The 18,130-nt window shown below is 42.0% G+C and overlaps 1 protein-coding gene across 3 annotated transcripts in view; it reads left to right on the forward strand.

Annotated features, from left to right (window-relative positions):
- Positions 1 to 18,130, forward strand: part of APTX (aprataxin) — a 193,859-nt gene that overhangs the window by 41,429 nt on the left and 134,300 nt on the right. Inside the window, exon 2 of one of the 3 annotated variants that reach the window (XM_069237487.1) lies at positions 8,926 to 9,015. The exons of 1 other annotated variant lie outside the window; for it this stretch is intronic. The gene's annotated coding sequence lies outside the window, so the exon portion shown is untranslated. The remainder of the gene's footprint in view (positions 1 to 8,925; positions 9,016 to 18,130) is intronic. One more of the 3 variants, XM_069237497.1, reaches the window with a different exon arrangement.

Below are 18,130 nucleotides of genomic sequence, written 5' to 3' on the forward strand. Positions count from 1 at the left end.
GTACAGGTACTGCTCTACATGGTGTAGTGTGTGTTGTGTTACCTTGGGTGTCACTATGCTTGCTTACATTGTCATGCTACTGTCTGTACTAGTTTGTGGACCACAACTCCCATAATGCATTGTTGTGCTGCTTCTAAGATGTGGACTGGACTACTTCACACACTACTTCACATTACATGCTAATTCCTAAGGGGCTTTTATGCATGCACATATTGGGTTCACACAACAACATTGCACTTACCTTGGCTTGTACTCGGTTGAGCGGAGGTGTCTATCTGTGACCCCTGTCACTGCTTCCGGGAGGAGTGTCGATTCCACCAGGTCCTCCAGTGGTGTGGCAGGTGGTTCGGTTGGTGGTCCGCCACCTGTGCCCCTGGCCTCTGCAAGTCTCCTTGCCACCCTCTCCTTTGCCCGGGACCGCAGGTCGTACCACCGTTTCTTAATCTCCTCAATGGAGCGCTGTGCCACTCCAATGGCGCAGATTTTACCCTGGATCTCAAGCCATAGCTTTCTCTTCTCGCTCTCCGGAACCTGGAGTGATGCTTTACCAAACAGGCGGTCATGGCTCCTCACAACCTCTTCTGTTAGTACCTCCAGCTCCTGTTCACTGAACTTGAGTTTGCGCTTCCTCTCCTGCTTCTCCTGTGATGTACCTTGGGGCTCCATTCTGGCTCAGGTGATGCTGCTCCTTCACAGTGCTGCTCTATGTGGCTGGGTGGCTCTCACTCAGGATGCTGGTTTGGGTGTGGCACCTGAAACTGCCTGGGATGACTCTTTTCCTGCTGGTGATGTCATCAGGCTCCTCCAGGTGTGCATTCTCGAACTTTCTCGCATTTTGCCTTTTTTTTTTTTTTTTTTACCGAATCGCAAAAAAATCGCAAATTGCGAGAATGCAAATTGTGATTCGGTATATGGGCCTCGCAAACCACAAATAGCGATTTTTAAGAAATCGCTAATTCCGAATCGCAATTTTGTTACATGGCTAATTGCGACTCGGAAATAGCGATTTCTTAAAAATCACATTTTGCGATTCGCAGACCCCAGTTTTCATACATATGGCCCCATATTTCTGTTGCGTTACTCTACATTTACTTTGTCTCTGGCTAAGGGAGCATGAAAAATAGGCAAATCCATAAACTACTCACATCTGTGTCTTGCCTTAAATTGTACTTTTACAACAGTAAACACTTCTTTTCAAGCAGCAGATTAATCCCACTGTGGAGAAATTATTGGAATGCTTTTCTTATTGAGCACTGCTTGCGCCCCGAGAACATGTTTTGACATGTTGCCCTAAGATTTCTGTAAACACATACAGCTCAACATTGTGCTCACCTGCATATTTCAGCAGAGATGGTTGGTGAGGTCATCCCCAGTTTAGACCCATGACATTATTAATAACTAATTACTCAAAATGCTGGCAAGCGCACAAACACACAGGAAGGCGCAGTTGTGTTGTGAAGAAATCAAAGCCACCCTTGATGATGTGACTCAACAATGTTCATACTCTGGGGATACTGATGCATTGTGTCTGGATTGTGAGGGAGGGGGTTGGGGGGGCCCTTATACCCAGTAAGGATTGTTTGACTGTGCCTTGGTGGACTTTCATGTTGTAGGGACTTGTATGATGTGCACACTGCTATGACATTGCTGTTCATTAAAATTGATAGAGTTTAAAAAAAAAAACAGTGTTAAAACTTGGCTGGGTTTAATTGCGGCCTAGCAGGGTTGGACAATTCATGTTGGAGCAAAACCAAGAATTCACATTTGTTGAACCTTATCTGTAATGAAGCAGTGATTTAAAAAAAAAAGACAATGGGCTAGAGTTTGGCTCATGCCGCTCATATTTTTTTAGGCTTTTACCTAAACTCCAAATATTTAACTCCAAATATTGTTCTATCTGCGGTAATGCATGCAGTGGTCTAGCCCTATCCAGTTCCTCATAATAATAGGCAAAAAACGTCAGCAATGGCATCATTAGAGTCCCTGAGCGCTCCCCCAGGCACAGTTATCTGGTGTACCCACCTGGCTTCTACTTCCTTTTTTCCCCAATCAGGCCAGAAGCTTGCTGGCTTTATCACTAGTATCTTGTAGCCTATGCAAGGTCATTAACATTTGTTTTTTGGCACTCTTGTTCTAGGGCTCTATGTTCATCCCTCACCATTGGCAACTGTCTGAGGATGAAGAGGTCAGGCTCTGGGCCCATTCAGTTCTGTCTAGGGAAGTAAGGGCCAGATGTATCATCATGGCCCTTTGCGATTCGGTAATAGCGATTTTTAAGAAATCGCTATTACCGACTCGCAAAGTGCCATGTATCACATTTGCGATTCGGTAATAGCGATTTCCTAAAAATCGCAAATGCTATTACCGAATCGCAAATTGCGATACCGGCCCCATTCGCAGCTATGGGCCTGTTGGCCCATAGCTGCGAATTTTTTGCATTTCCAAAATTGTGATTTCTGAACCAGAAATCGGAATTTTGGAAATGCAAATCCCCAGGGTGCTGGGGGCCTATGTCCCCCTCTGCTGCACCCAAAAATGTTTTGGGGGACATGTAAGGTACACACATGCCAAAAGGGCATGTGTGCTTTACATGTTCAACTTAAAAATGCATTTTAAATGCATTTTTAAATTTTGCACTAGGTTACCACCTGGTTGCAGTCCATGGTATTTTGCATGTGCAAAATGCCATTCTGCGAAAAATCGCAATTTGTAATTTTTTTGCAGCATTGCCTTGCGACCTGGAATTTGCGAATCGCAAATTGCGACTCGCAATTTCCAGGTCGCAACGCAAGAAATCGCAATTTTAGCGATTTCTTATTTGTGGTCTGCGAATGCCTTTCATGCATTGCAGACCACTGTTTTGCACTCTCAAACGGCCGAATTTACCGATTCGCATCGTTTGCGAGTGCAAAACATTTTCATACATCTGGCCCTAAGTGACCTATTTTTCTTCTGTGGAATGACCTTTTGGGCTCTATTGCGAATGACTGTTTTGTAGGCTTCCCAAAGCACCATTTTAGATGCAACAGAGTTTTCAGTTTTCCTAAAGTAGAGCTCAGTGTCCACTTTAAGTCTGACTGCTACCTCCTGGCCTCATAGGTCCCATGCATTTAGCTTAGAGCCCGTCCCCCCTTACTCTTCCCATCCAAACTCACCAGTAAGGGTAAATGATCCAAGAGGCCTCTGGCCAGGTAGTCAGCCTGTTGTACTGTACCCACCTCCCCCACAGGGACACAGATATAATTTAGACAGAAGAACACTCCTTGGGTCCCAGAGAGGTATAAATAGTTTTTTTTAAGCGGATGAGCCTGTCTCCATAGGTGGGAGAGGCCCAATATGGTTGTAAAGTTTGCAAGCTGGGTGGGATGTGCAGTTGAACCCACTGGGCTTGTCCTATCTTGCTCATGTATCATAACATTTTTGAAATCGCCCCCTATCACATGTAATGCGGAGTTTGCCTCCAACAGAATACTAGCCAATTTCTCAATTGTGGGGGCCTGCAGCCAGGGAGATGCATGTACACTAATCAATGTCACATCTGTCCGCTCCCAAAGTCCCTTGACTCCAACATATCTCCCTAATGGGTCTATTCATTGTTCTGTAATTTTGAAGGGTGGGGTTTTTCTGATGAGAATAGCTACTCCCTAGACTCCGACATTTATCCTGCGTGTGCAAGTATGATTTAGGCCCTCCTCCCAGAAATCTGCGTCCTCTTGAGATGAGTTTCCGAAAATAGTATCACAGATGGTTGGAGTTCCTTAATATATTGGGTTACTGGTCCCTTTTTGACTTTGTCCCAGAAGCTATTCACATTCCAAGATAGGACTGACATTGTCCTGTCATTTACTAGTGCTGTACCCATTTTGTATATAGAAGGGAGGGCAAGAAATGCAGGAAGCGGGGCAGCTACTTATATGGTGGCTGAGAAATGATGCGGTGTGTGTTCCCAGCCAGAGCCAGGTGTGAACCAATGTGTCTGTAGCTTCCCTCCCCAAATTGAGGCGGTATCCAGAATTTGCATAAGCCTTTATTGGCATGTCCATGTCTGTATCTCCTGGGCCTCACAACCCCAACACCCGAACCAATCACCCAACTCAACCCACCCCACAAGGACCTGTGTGAGTAAAATCCTTTAAAACTAAATGTAAAATACTCAACAGGGGAAAATGAGAGGTTTGTAGCACCCTACCTCCTCCCACTAACTCAAACCCACAAACTTCAAAAACAGCAGCAGACCCAACTATACCTGTTAAGAGTGGCCATGTGATTGAAAGCAAATAAGATTGTCTGCCGGGGTTGTCATTTATCCTTTGGCCAGGCTCCCTCTGGAGCATAAGAGCGGGAGCCAGGCTCCCCCTCTTGACGTCCCGATAGCCTGGCGCATTCTTCCAGCTAGGTCCATGCTTCCACTGGTGACTGGAAAAAGAAGGATTTCCCTTGGTGTAGAACCTTAAGCTTGGCTAGAAACAAGAGCAAATACTGCAACTGGAGATCCCATAGTTTGGCTTTCACTGCATCAAAGTTGCACCTCTCTTTTTGAACCTCGCTGGTGTAGTTGAGGAAGATAAGGATTCTAGAGTTGCCATGGCGCATTTCGCCCAACCTTCGCCCCACTGTAAAGATCATGTCTCTGGCCTGATAATTCAGGAATCTTGCAATCACAGTCTTGGCGGAGCCGGTCAGGGGGAGCCTGCCCCCTAATGTGTGGTGCACCCTTTCAGTGACAAAGCAAGGGAGAACTTGTCCTGAGGAAGTATAGTACGTAGCCATCTGTCCAGGAATTGCACCATAGCGAATCCCTCAGCTCCTTCAGGTAACCCTGCAAAGCCAGGCTGCTTCGCCAAGCACAATTTTCTGCGTCCTCCAGTCTCCATAGTACTTTCTTGTTAGTGGTTCTTAGCTCAGTTACTTCCTTGCGGAGACTGGTGATTGTGCCTAAGAAGCTCCCATTGAAATGCCTTTAATTTGTGCATAACATTTCCTATCAAACTCAAAATAATTCTGCTTCAAAGAAATATCCAGCAAATCAACAATAAATTCAGTTAAGACAGTCACCGGGGCAGGTCAAGCATCCAAGACATATCTAATCACATTTATACCTTCATTCTGAGATATTATTGTATAAGGACTCGGCCTGATTACAACTTTGGCGGAGGGGGTTAATCCATCCCAAATGTGACGGATATCCCGCCGCCGTGTTATGAGTCCATTGAATCCTATGGAACTCGTAATACGGTGGGCAGGATATCCGTCATATTTGGGACGGATTAAACCCCTCCGCCAAAGTTATAATCAGGCCCTCAATGTCCAAACAGACTAACAACTCTTCCATTTCTTCAAAATCCATGTGACCTCTTGGCGAGCTTTCAGTTACCAGACGAGGGAGCTTTGATTTAAGTAATTGGGATTGTGCTTTGGTAAGGGACAACTTCAATGTGTCTGGATGTTTCTGAAGGTAGTTTGAGTTTTCTCTTTGGTTTTATATATTCTGCCTGTAATTTAGTTTGCTTCGAGCTTTAAGTTAAGTATTTTTTGTGTAAGTGGTTTTAATGTCTTAAGTGAAAGTAATTTTTGGGTTACTATGGTATTTTGTGTCCTCTTATTATATGGACGCATTTGAATGATTGATAGTTTTTTTTAAATTTCTTTTTAGAGTTTAACCCACTGAGTCCAGTCTACTTTTTAGAAGTCAGCTTTTTATGCGCTGTACTCTGTTTTGCATCATGTTATTGCATTCACTACTATATTGAATTCAAACAAGAAAGTTGTTAATGTGTTCTTAATATTATTTTGGTGGTGGCGTTGGCCTCTAGTGACTAGGTGGCGGGACCTGGTTTTGCACTTTTCCATTACTCAACACAGTATATTAGTTTTCATTGTATTTAATTTTGACAACAGTTTTTGGTTCTTGTGGCTAGGATTTTCTCCTTGCTGAAAAAGTGTTGCTGCCGCGAGACCAGTAATGAGAATATTTGACCCTTGGCCCCTTTATTTAACTTAATTATTCCAATTTTGGCTTACAGTGCCTTATCATAGTCTTATTGTTGTGTTTTTGGATATTTATGTGTGCTCCAAGCTTGTATGTCCTGATGATGACCCAGCTAACAACAAGGGTCAAAATGTCGTTGATGCTGTATTGGCTGATTGCATACAAACATTGATTGTGATCTTTGTTCCACCAATTCTGGATTATTTGTTTGATCTTTTGTTCAATTGCCTTGTTTTTTTAAATTTCATACGGTCTATTGTCTGTAAATATGTCTTAGTGTAACGTGTGTAGCCAATGTTATATGCATAATTGATTTTTTTTTTTTAAAGAATCTTTTTGATGTTTCTAGTATATAAGAATGCATAATTGTCAATAAAATACATTGCAACAACTTATACAATAAAGAAGATCACTGCCATTTTCAATCCTTTGACATGAAATTCACACACACACACACACATATACATATATATACATGTTCCATAACGCAATTCTTGGGTCATTACTCATCACAGGTATCAAATGTACTACAATCCGCTCCTACTTCTCTCCAGCAACCTTTAGGGCATCAGTTACGGCCCTTTGGGTGTATAATCTTCTTCATCTGATGAGTCCCTCTGTAGTCTGTCCTCCCCTCCTTCAAACTTGGTCAGAAATGCTTCACAGACCTGCAAGTCCTCCACAACCCTATCATCTCACCTACATCTCTAAAGGCGAACCTCCTCTCCGTTAATTCTAGCACGTCCCTCTTCCAATTCTCTAGTGTCAGACTCGGCTTACCCAACCAGATGATCACTACTCTACGTTTTGCTAGCAGCAGTGTTAGCTGTGTAAATTTATATTCCACCTTACTGCCCCTCCGTAGCTTTATGTTTCCCAATATGCAACGCATAGGGTCCTGTTGGATATGTATTCCACATGCAGTCTCCAAGTGTTGTGCCACAGACTCCCAGAACACCTTGAAAATGTCGGCAGTATCGGGCCAAGTGCAGGAATGCTACTGTATGTTCGGGGCATTAGTGACACCCCCTTGACTTTGTGGGGTCTATCCTTTGGAGGAGCACTGGAGTAATGTAGGTATGGTGGCGATATTTAAAGTGCATGATTTTAAAGTGGGCATTGCAAGAAACATTGCGCCCCTAAGAGCATAATCTGTGCCACTGCACCTCCTCAATCGGAGACCCCAATTCTTCCTCCCATGCAGACTTACCTGGAAACTGGGGCCTGGGTTCATCAGTTAGCATAGCTCTGTACAAGTGGGAAACCAGGCATTGGGTCCCTCCCAGCTCCAGTAGCACCTGAAAAAAGGAGCGAGAACGGGGAGCAGTTGGATAACTGGGTCACAGCTCTCAAGCTATATTAGTTATACTTGCATACAGTAGGAACTGTCCATCCCCCACTGCATATGTTTCCTGTGCTGCCTCAAAGGTCATTTTTTCTTCATAAGGATAAAGGTCTCCCACCATCCTGCAGCCCCCTTCCTGCCACCCCGCTGTGTCCACTGCAACTGCCAAAGTACAGAAAGGAGGTAAATCCCAAAACTTGAACTCCCGGGTGAATGGCGCCCTCCCTAGCACCACCGCGCAGGCCATTTCCATAGTGATGTTTAATACGGTACAGCACTTTAGTAGAGTCCCTGCTGCCAGTATGTAGTAGGTATGGTAGGGCTGTAGCCCGAGGATCGTCTGCCAGTAGTGTCTTCTCCCAGTTTTCTTCATAAGCCAGTAGGCCCCCCCTGTTGCAGTTGGGATGCTAGATAGTATATCTCTATGTTTGGCACCACAAGGCCACACTCTAACATAGGCAGGCACAAATGCTCCTGGGCCACCCTGCATCTCCCTTCCGTCCAAATGAGTGTGGTAAGCAGGGAATGCAAATGTGGGAATGTCGCCCAGGGGAGAGTATTAAGGGAGTGTTGCATTGTGTAGAGACGGCAGGGCAGGAACACGATCTTTGCCACCACAACTCTGACTATTAACGATAGTGGGAAAGTATTCCATAATTGTATTGTTGCACTCAGAACCTCTGTCACTGTATCTATATTGTACTGCTTCCATTTCTGTTGCTTGGATGCCACCATAACTCCAGAAACGTATTGGTGTCCCATTTTAGTGGAATTGGGGTAGAGAAGCTGGATCTACTTTTGCCATCTTCCCCAACAGGAACACCAATGATTTATGTTAGTTGATTCGGAGTCCTGTAAGGTCCCCAAACGCATCACGATGCCACAATAATAAAGGTAGGGATTCCCAGGATAGGTGAGATATTAAGAGTGTTGTCTGCATAGAGGGACACCAAATGTGTCCCCCAATCGTACTACCTGTTGGCATCTCCTGCCTTATTTGTATCACCAAGGGCTTCAGAGTGAGCACAAAGAGCATCAGTGATAATGGACAAACCTGTCATGTCCCTCTGCCCACCTTTCACTGTGCTAAGCACAAGCAGCCCACTTTAACCTTCGCAGTGGGTTAAGTGTACAGTGGCCATATCTATGAACAGAACTCCGGGCCAAATCCCATTACTTACAGCACACCCATCAGATATTGCCAGTCGACTGTGTCAAACACCTTGGCTATATCAACGGACTCTACCACACCATCCTCCCTGTCGTCCTCAACTTCATTTATCACATGCATTAACCTCTGCAGGTTTATAGTCTTGTTCCTGCCAAGTAAGCCACATTGGTCCATATGTATCAAACTTGAAATTACAGGCCGCAATCTGAGAGCGAGTGCTTTACACAGTATTTTAGTGTCTGTATTGATCATTGTTAGCGGGAGATATGAGGATGGGTCATAATTGATATTATTGAATAATTATTTATATTTTTGCATAATTTTGTGTTTTGGCACTGTTCATTTATTCATCTTCTTGTGTTTATTTCATGATTTTCTCTCCTGGAACCATTGTGGTTAATAATAGTTTTGATTGCCCAGTTCCAGGTTTGCAAGGCAGCCCCTGTGTTTCATTACCTACTGGGAAGACAATTGGCCATCCACCACACAAGCTGACAGACAGTCTTGTAGGTATGAAAGGTTAATGTGACACCTCCCAAATGTTTGTCTTGAGTTCTAGTGATATATTTTATTGCTGGAAATTTGTCATTTTGGAAGGATGAACCTCCCGCCTCGTCTGTCATTATTTATGCTAATTTGTGGATTTCATACTGATGATATTATTGCTACACACAAGCTAGATGCTTTCTTCTTATTAGAGACTTATATACTTCATACCTCTAATTATCGAATACAACAGTTTCAATGCACAACTTTTCCCCCAAAGCCAGATGTAGTCAAAACAAAGGGTGACGAATGGACTGCAGCAATAAGAGAATGAGCTTTGAAGTATTTCCAAAACATACGTGTTGTGCCACATTAACCTTTGGATCAGCAGCTTGCTTTCTTAAAGGCTTCCATTTTGTGCTGAGGGGCCTCAAACTGGCACCTCTCAGACAGAGATGGTGTGGTCAGATAAAAAGATTATGGGAATAGAAGATGCAGATTCTGGTAAGCCAGAACTAGGTGGAATCACAGCTGATGAAGGAGAGTATATTTTTGCACGGAAGATGTGAAAGGGGAGTAATAATGGCTGATAGAGCAGTCTGGTGCCCACCAGGAGTGCAGGAAGTGCTGGGCTTCTGCAGTATACCCACTAGTAGCCTGAAGATATTTAACAGACTCAAAATGTTCCAGTCTAATTTATGCGGATACACCCGGCAAAAGTAAATGAATATATAATTGTTTCCATTTTGAAATGGGACAGCTCCCCAATAGCTGCCAAGCTCAGGCATAAGAGAATGTGCATGTCCAATACCGGATTAGTATGACATTCCAAAGGTTATAATTCTAGGTCATTGCCCTTCCAGGGGACATCACCATTTTTGCATCTCTTAATTGGCTGGAAGGGAAACTAGATGTGATCTTGAAGGTGATTTCATATGTGTAGGGGATGCTTTATATGGAGAAGCAGTCAAGAACAGTGATTGCATAAGTGTAAGGGATGCTTTATATGGAGAAGTAGTCAAGAACAGTAGAGTTACTTAGGTTGAAGGCAATAATACTCAAGAGGCAAGACATTTAAGGCTGCCACAGAAAGAGTCTGATCACACAATATGAATGGCAACTGTTCTAGTGAAAGCAAACTCTGCTGTGATAAAAAAGGAGACAAGAAACAAAAAGTGGAAAGTGTAGGACTGGATTCTGTCAGAATAGAGATAGCACAGTTTTATGGGGAATAGTAGGTATTGAGTTCAAGACTTTTTTTAGAAATAACATTTGAGGGTAATTCTGAACTTATGTTTTGTGGTTGATGGCTTAATGTGAGGACTTGGAATATTGCATTGTTGGACAGATGGGCCACAGTCCTGATCTGAGCTATGACTGCTCTAAAAAGACCCTATCAATCTGTCCCCAGTGTTAATCTAGTTTCTGTAAGGATTTCATGTCTCTCCCTTGGGAGCTTGGCTCAAGGAGCAAGAGAGCGCAAGACTTACCTCAGAAAAAGTGTGTGTGGTGCATGTACAGAACTTCCCTGTGGAAATCCTCTTGATAGATTAGAAGCATTCTAGGGAGATAGTCCACTTTCTGCAAAACACCCATCCAGCTATTTAGGTTTCATTAAACATTTCCACCAGCTTATTGGTCTGTGGGTGGTAGAGCTGCAGATAAGTGGTCATTCATGCCATAGTTTCCCCACATCAAATTCATCCATGTCAATATAAATTGTCTCCCTCTATCAGAGATAACGGTTCTGGGTACACCTCCATGGAGGATGCAACGACAGAGAGCTCCAACCTCCTTAGGAGAAATAGGCCTCTTTAGTGACAGCTATAAGATAACTGATGATATGATCTATCACAAGTATGTACTTGTTGCATAAAGTCTTGAAATTGGTAGGCAAGTGAAATCTGACCTTCAGCCTTCTTAATGAACTGGCAAGATTTGCAGGTCCAGCAAAACTTCTCAATGCCCTGGCTTCTGTCAAGCTAATAGAAGACACTGATAGCCTCTCCATAGTCATCCTTAGGCCAAGAGTTCCAGGTCAGCTACCTAATTGCACAGCAGAATCAAGTATTTGATGTGTATTTACAGATGCCCTTGCCTCATTTTAGTCATAGGTTTATGGTCAGTGCGTTCATCTTCTTATACACTGATAAAGAGCTCAGACATCATCCAGAAGATGAGCTTTTGCTGGTTTCAGCAGACCTAACCAGTGCACTCTGAATGGTCCTTCTAGGTTTATTCCTTGTAGGCTCACGAGCAAATAATGACTTGTGCAGCTCTTATCGAGATCCAGAATCCAGCACCTGATTACCTAAAAGATGCTCAATCTGCCATCCATTTGGATTAAGAGGTACATAGCTCTGCATTAGTGTGCCAGCTGTCTGGGTTCTGGCCCTTTCTTTTTGAAGCATTTCCTTCTCAGTTGTTGTTTCTAAGTGGGTAGCCTAAGAATGAATCAAGAATGCAATATACCATTCAAATAGGATTTTTCCCAACAAACAATTCATATGTATGTTGTTATTAAGCTCAACCTGAACCATCTATATTTTATACTTGACCTGACTAGAGGATAAGTATAAAATCTCTTCTGTAGCTGTCCTTGTAATTCACTAACATCCTGTGATAGGTTTCTGAGTGTGGCCATAGTATAAAAAGTGTTCCACTATAGTCATTCGGGCCCTGTTATCTTGGAGAGCAGTGACCCTCTGCCCATCAGCAGCATGTGTGAGTAAGTAGTGAGTGTTGGAAGGTCTCGGCTGGCAGTTCAGGGTGGACTCTTCCCATAAGGAGCAGATTATTGATTTACATTTGGCAGGCCACTTTGTTTTTTTTCAAGCAATCCTCCAGTAACCTTGTGTGTGTTTAGTGTGTTGCAAGGGACCAGACTGTTAAGTATAAGTATCTCACACATCACAAGGAATCATATCACTTCTCCTGGTCCACTAGTGTGGTCTTCAGAATGAAAGGGGAGGCTGGCTATTTTAGGAATTTTAGTTGGGACAGACTCTTGATGCGGCCTGTCTTGCTAGATTTAGAACATCCACCATCCTTTCAAGAGGGAAAGGTGTGTCACTGCTGACAACCCTGGAAACTACGGTTTCCCAACCCACCAAACCCGCCTATATTTGAAAGCCTTAACCACTTGGGCTTCCATGTCTCTTTCAAGTCCAGGAGTTGTGCTCTGTCCTTTTGTATGCATGTGCACACCGTAACACTGAATGAGTCTGCTGCGTCTGTGCCTTCTTGTTTTCACTGTATTTCTGTGCCCCTGTCAACTCAGTGTGCATCTTCCTGTCTCTTGTGTCTGTGTCATTGTAAGTTGGCGTCCTATGTCTCTTTGAACCTCTTTCACCTCCTCGGATACCACATTTCTTGCACTTTGTCCGAGTGTCAGTGTCCACGCGTCTTTTTGTCTCTGTCCACCTCTTTGTGTTCTTGTATCTTCAATTCTGAGTTCTCTGTCCCACTATGAGGGCTCTAGTTCTGCATGTGTGTCCCCTTCTCATGTGCACCCCTTTCTGATTCCTCTCTATGCCCCGATCCCTATGTCTTGCCTCTGTGCCTACCACCTTCCTGTTTGTTGGACTCCCTATGCCTGCATTGTTACTTTGAGCTTGTGTTCACCTGTCGCGGCATCTGTGTTTCCTATCCCAGATCATTCTCTTAGTTTCATATCTCCCTGGCCATTATTTTGCTTATCCCTTTCTACTTATATTTCTCTCCTTGACCCACCAGTGGTATCTTATGAGGGGCTTCAGGGCACAGCTGTGCCTCCGGTGAGGCACCACTTACTTCCCTTTCCTCTGCTGCTGATTATTTAAATGAGCAGTGTTTATGAAAACACTGGTTTGGTGTTTACATGAACACTGCTGCTGTGTGGTCAACCATCTTGACCTCATCTCCAGGTTGCTAATGACAGAAGGCAAAGGAAGAGGCTGAGCGGCGATCCATGTACAGAGTGGATGTCTAGATTGCGCACAAGAGGGATATTGTTTCAGTGCAATTCCCTCATGCTGGCAGAGTCCATTTTACTTTGCAGACATGTTGTGCATGCCTCAGGCAGCACTGTATGTCTGATAAAATGTAGCTGGCAGGGCACACATCGGTGCATCACTAAGGACAGTTAGAAGCCACATAGTACAGCAGGGACAGGTCCCCAGCATTAAACCGGCTTCTTACAGAGCTGTGCTTCCAGTTCTATGAAGACGCTGGGAGAGTGATTGAGGTGGGTCTTTCCCGTTGCAAATCTGGCCTTGCTGCTTTGTCTGGCTCCTTGTTGAGAAGCATGACTTGCTAGTTCCAGTGCCCAATGCCAGATTCCGGTTGTTTTTTTGTGTATGTGTTTGTGTTTGAGAGCGATTGACAGTAAGCAAGATTGAGTATGTGTGTGTTTGAGAGTGTCAATGAGAAGGAGTGAGAGTTTTAGAGGGTTGGGAGGTTTCGGCTGGCAGTATGAGCGAGTGAAGGATTGTGATTTCATTACAAGAAGTTAGTGATTGGATATTGTGAGAGGGCATGGAAGTGACTCGGGTGTAGCTGTCAATGGTGCAGCAGGTGCAGTTGCACCAAGCCCAGAATTGGTGAGCTTGAAAAAGGGAATGTATAAAGTGTGTTTGTAACTGCGAGCGTGAACCAGTGAGTATGAGTTTCTTCATATGTGAGCAACACTGAGTGGGAGTGAGTATGAGTGAGAATGAATGTGTGAGTGTGCATTACAGTGGGGGCTGAGTGTGAATGTGAGTGGAAGTGTCTATGAGGGAGAGAAAATGAGTAAGAGTGTGTTTGCGTGCTTTATGATTGTGGGTCTGCTGCTGGCCATAGCAAACTCAGTATCATTTTGAGCTTATGGCAGCACCCAAGCTAACATGTTGTCACTGACATATTGGAGATAATTCTTGGCATAAGGAAAGGCATCCATGTTAAAATGCAGGACTTGACATACCAGAAGGTTTCTTGGCACAGGGCACCCTGTTTAAAATGTATGGTGCTTGCTTAGTGTAGGAATTTCTTAGCATTCGGGCCCCCATGGCAAATGCTAGCATTGGGTCTTTGAACGTAATTCTTGGCATAAGAGAGATCACCCAAGGCAAATCGCAGACCCCTAAATACTGGAAGTAATACTTGACATTAGGAGACACCTACGGCAAAATGCAGGTGCTGTCATAGTGCAGGTAGTTCTTTGCCTTAGAGATGGCAGCCATGGCATTTTAAATCTGAGAGTGCAGGTTTGGTGGAAATAAAGCGTGGTAAAATGCTGACTCTGAAACACTGGAGTTAATTTTTGACATATGGACCACCCATAGTAACGGCTAATATCAATGGCAGAATTCTGATAGTGAAATATTGTATGTAATTCTTATCACAAGGGGTACCTATATCAGGATGCTTGCATTGGCACAATGAAGGTAATTTTTAACTTGGGAGGAAATGTCAAGGCTAATTTTGCAACAATGGGGTGAATTCCTGGCACGTATTGCACCCCACCACTTTCAAAGATAACCAGGCACCATAGCCTTGTCCCCAGGTCCATGTTTCCTTTATTTCCTTCTACCCTGTCTAATTGTCATGTTCCGTTGAGGTTATGTCCATTGGCCCATGTTTACATGTTTGTTCAGTCATGCCTGTCTTTTCCTAGTTCCACCTTCTATTATGTCTGCATTTACATCTCTGAGAATAGTTTGTGAACGTTGGTTCTTCTGTTTCTCTGTTGCTTAGAAATACACGTGCATTTCTTTATCAGAAGCAGCAGAACTCATCATTTTTTATTTAAAGGAGAATGCTACTGATCGATCATAACAACTCGATCAATAAATTCTCCCTTGGTATACATTCTTTAGTACGAAGACTCTTGCATGTGAATCATTGAAGATTCCTACAACGTAATGCTTGGGTCTCTTGGCCACCAGTGAAATTTGATATTGGTTGTTAAACAGGCTTTCAATGGGAATATATCCCAAGGACTATGTTATGTAATCTCACCATGCCACTGCTTCCGGCGCGGTTTCAAGGGTGCCTAATGAAGAATACACACCACTGCTCTTCATGGTCAACCTGTTCCTGCCAAATAAAAAAAAGGTAGCCCCTGTATATTGATTTTTAGGTCTGGGAAGAAGAGGAAAAGACAAACACAAACAAAATACAAAATCCCACATGACCTTGTATGTCTTCTTTTTTTGTGTTTAATAATGCTTTATTGAATAAGTTAACAGACATTAGTACAATAAGATAACTACATTGGAACAGAAAAAAAGTCATAAGGATAATTATACCTATAAAAACAATTTTATACACTATCAGAATAAAATATTGTACCATAAAATAAAAGCATTTTTGTTATTTTTTAGTGAAGAGAGAAAAGAAAAGTAAAAACAATGCAAAATGAAGATCACATGTTCTCAAAAGAGCAACCATTAATTCTAAATAAAAAGAGAAAAAAAGAAAGAGCACAAACAAAATAAAAGACATTCAAGGAGGTTCAAAAACAGTATTAACAGTAGTATGAAAGATCTTGTGTTGTGAAAGAAAAGATGTAAGAGGAAGCCGTAACTTGTCTCTTTTAATTAACAGTTGAGTAGTATTAGCAATTGCTCGATCCATTCTGTGATTATAGCAAATCAGATTCCACCAAGCTACAACAGATCTTTTTTGTGGCATCTTTCCAATTAGAATTTATAATTTGCAGTGCACTAGCAATGAGTACATCAGCCAGTTTGCCAAGCATGGATTGGGAATGCCAAATAGTTGAGGTACTACCCCAAAAAAATATATAATCTACTGAAGGGTACATTGATGGACAAAATTTGATTGACTTTATCCCAAACTTGTTTCCAGAAAGTACGGACTGGAGGACATTAAAAAAACGTGTGCATATAATGCTATTTTCTTTGGAACATGACCAGCACTTACTGTCTGTAACAAGTTTAAATTTATAAAGATCCATAGGAGTATAATACAATCGATTATAAAATAAGGTTTGGGTTGTAGATGCTGAACGGGATGTTGGAGTTTTGACCATATTTGTTTCCATGTAGATATAGGAAAATGTTGATTGAAATCTTGTTCCCATGCCAATTCTATTTTAGAATTGGTCTCATGCGACTGGTATGTGTAAGAGTTCTGTATTTAAAGGATGCTGGGACTTGTGAGGAGAAATTATAAGGCTGGGAAATAGGCTGTATAGAAGAGGGAGTATCCAAAGTATGAGATAACAATTGATAGAGGATAGCGGAGAGAGATTGGTACTGCACGGCGTGATGAGAGGAAATATGAAATGTCTATTGAATATCTTGAAATAAGAGCATAGCACTATCTAAAAGTAAATGATCCAGAGTTATAATGCCTTTGTGCATCCACTCCTTCCAGGCTAAAGTGTTATTAGAAATGTTAATATCCTTGTTGTACCATATGGGAGATTGCCGAAGGTTCTCAGATGAGGAGTGAGAGGCAATAAGTAATGGTTGGCAATAGAGATAGAATGAGTGATTATCGGAGATTGAAGGGATTTAGGGGGTTTTGAAAGCCGAATTGCATCTCTAAGAGTAAATGGTGTAATTTGTGAGTGTTCCAGTTGACTTATAGAGAGGTTCCATTGTGAAACATGGGAGAGAGGGACATCCAGATTTGTGTTAAAACAAATGCAGAATGGTATCTTTTAAGGCATGGAAAATGTACACCTCTATCTCTAGGTTCTTGTAGTTTGATTAAAGATATATGAGATTTACGTTTGTTCCATAAAAATTTCATAAATAGTGTATTTATAGTTTTTTAAAAAACAGATGGGAGTTTAACTGGGAGCATAGATAGATAAAACATTTAAATGGGCAACAACATAATTTTGATTGTGGCCAATCTTCCCCACCAAGTTAAATAAAGAGGGTACCATCTGTCAAGGAATTTAAAAATATTTGACTTGACTTCTTTGAGATTAATGCGAATAGTGTCTTTAATAGAATCGGAGTAGGATATTTAATATGCTTAGAGTTCTAAAACCAGTATCTTTAAACATGTCGGGTACACAATAAGCATTTAATGGCAAGACCTCTGCTTTGTTGACATTAAGCTTATATCCTAAGACATTTGAGTATTCTCGTAGTAAGCGTAAAAATTCCATAATAGTCTGTTGAGGATTAGGGATGAAGAGCAGAATATTGTCAGCATATGCTGTAAATTTAATCTCTATGTCTTTGTGCTTAAAGCCGTAAAAATCAGACGACCTACTTATTTTCTCTAGAAGGGGTTCAAGGGCTAATATAAATAAAAGAGGTGATAGCGGACAACCTTGTCTAGTACCTCTGTGTAGGGGGAAGTAACGGGATTGTTTACCATTGAATAAAATAGATGTAGAATGTGAGGAATATAACATACTAATGAGTTTAATAATATGAGGACTAAAACCATGCCATTTTAATGCTCCAAACATAAAATCCCAACAAACTCGATCAAAAGCTTTTTCAACATCGAGAGTTATAGCAGCAATAGGGTCCCTGGACTTAGAAGCAAGATGGAGAATATTGAGAAAAGTTCTAGAATTATCTGATATGTACCGCCCTTTAACAAAACCTGACTGGTGAATGTCTATTAAATCTGGAATAAAATGATTAATACGTAAGGCAAGGACTTTTGCAAAAAATTTACAGTCAACATTGATAAGGGCTATAGGTCTATAGTTACCACATTTGGATAAATCTTTATCTTTTTTAGGAATCAAACACAACATAGCTTCAGAAAAAGTGCCCTTTGCTTGATCTTGCGCTAAGAAATATTGTATAAGTGTTAATAACTTTGGAACTAAAATGGATGCAAATGTTGGGTAAAATTCAATTGAAAAGCCATCAGGACCCGAGGCCTTATCTTTAGGAAGTTTGGTGATGACATTTTTTATTTCTAACTCCGATAGCTCAGAGTCTAATAGAGACAAGTCTACTTTATGTGTCTTAGGAATAGAGTGGAAGAAAGCATCAACCTCAGATATATTACAAGTATTTTCGAGAGTATATAATGTGGTGTAGTAATCAGTAAAACATTCCAGAATTTTTAAGTCATTAGTGTGTCTGTTTCCAAATGTGTCAGTCATACCAGTAATTTTAGACTTTTATTTTTTAATCTTTAAGTAGTTTGCTAACAGTTTACCCGCTTTATT

The sequence above is a fragment of the Pleurodeles waltl genome, chromosome 1_2 (genome assembly GCF_031143425.1).
Source record: "Pleurodeles waltl isolate 20211129_DDA chromosome 1_2, aPleWal1.hap1.20221129, whole genome shotgun sequence".
Lineage (NCBI taxonomy): Eukaryota > Metazoa > Chordata > Amphibia > Caudata > Salamandridae > Pleurodeles > Pleurodeles waltl.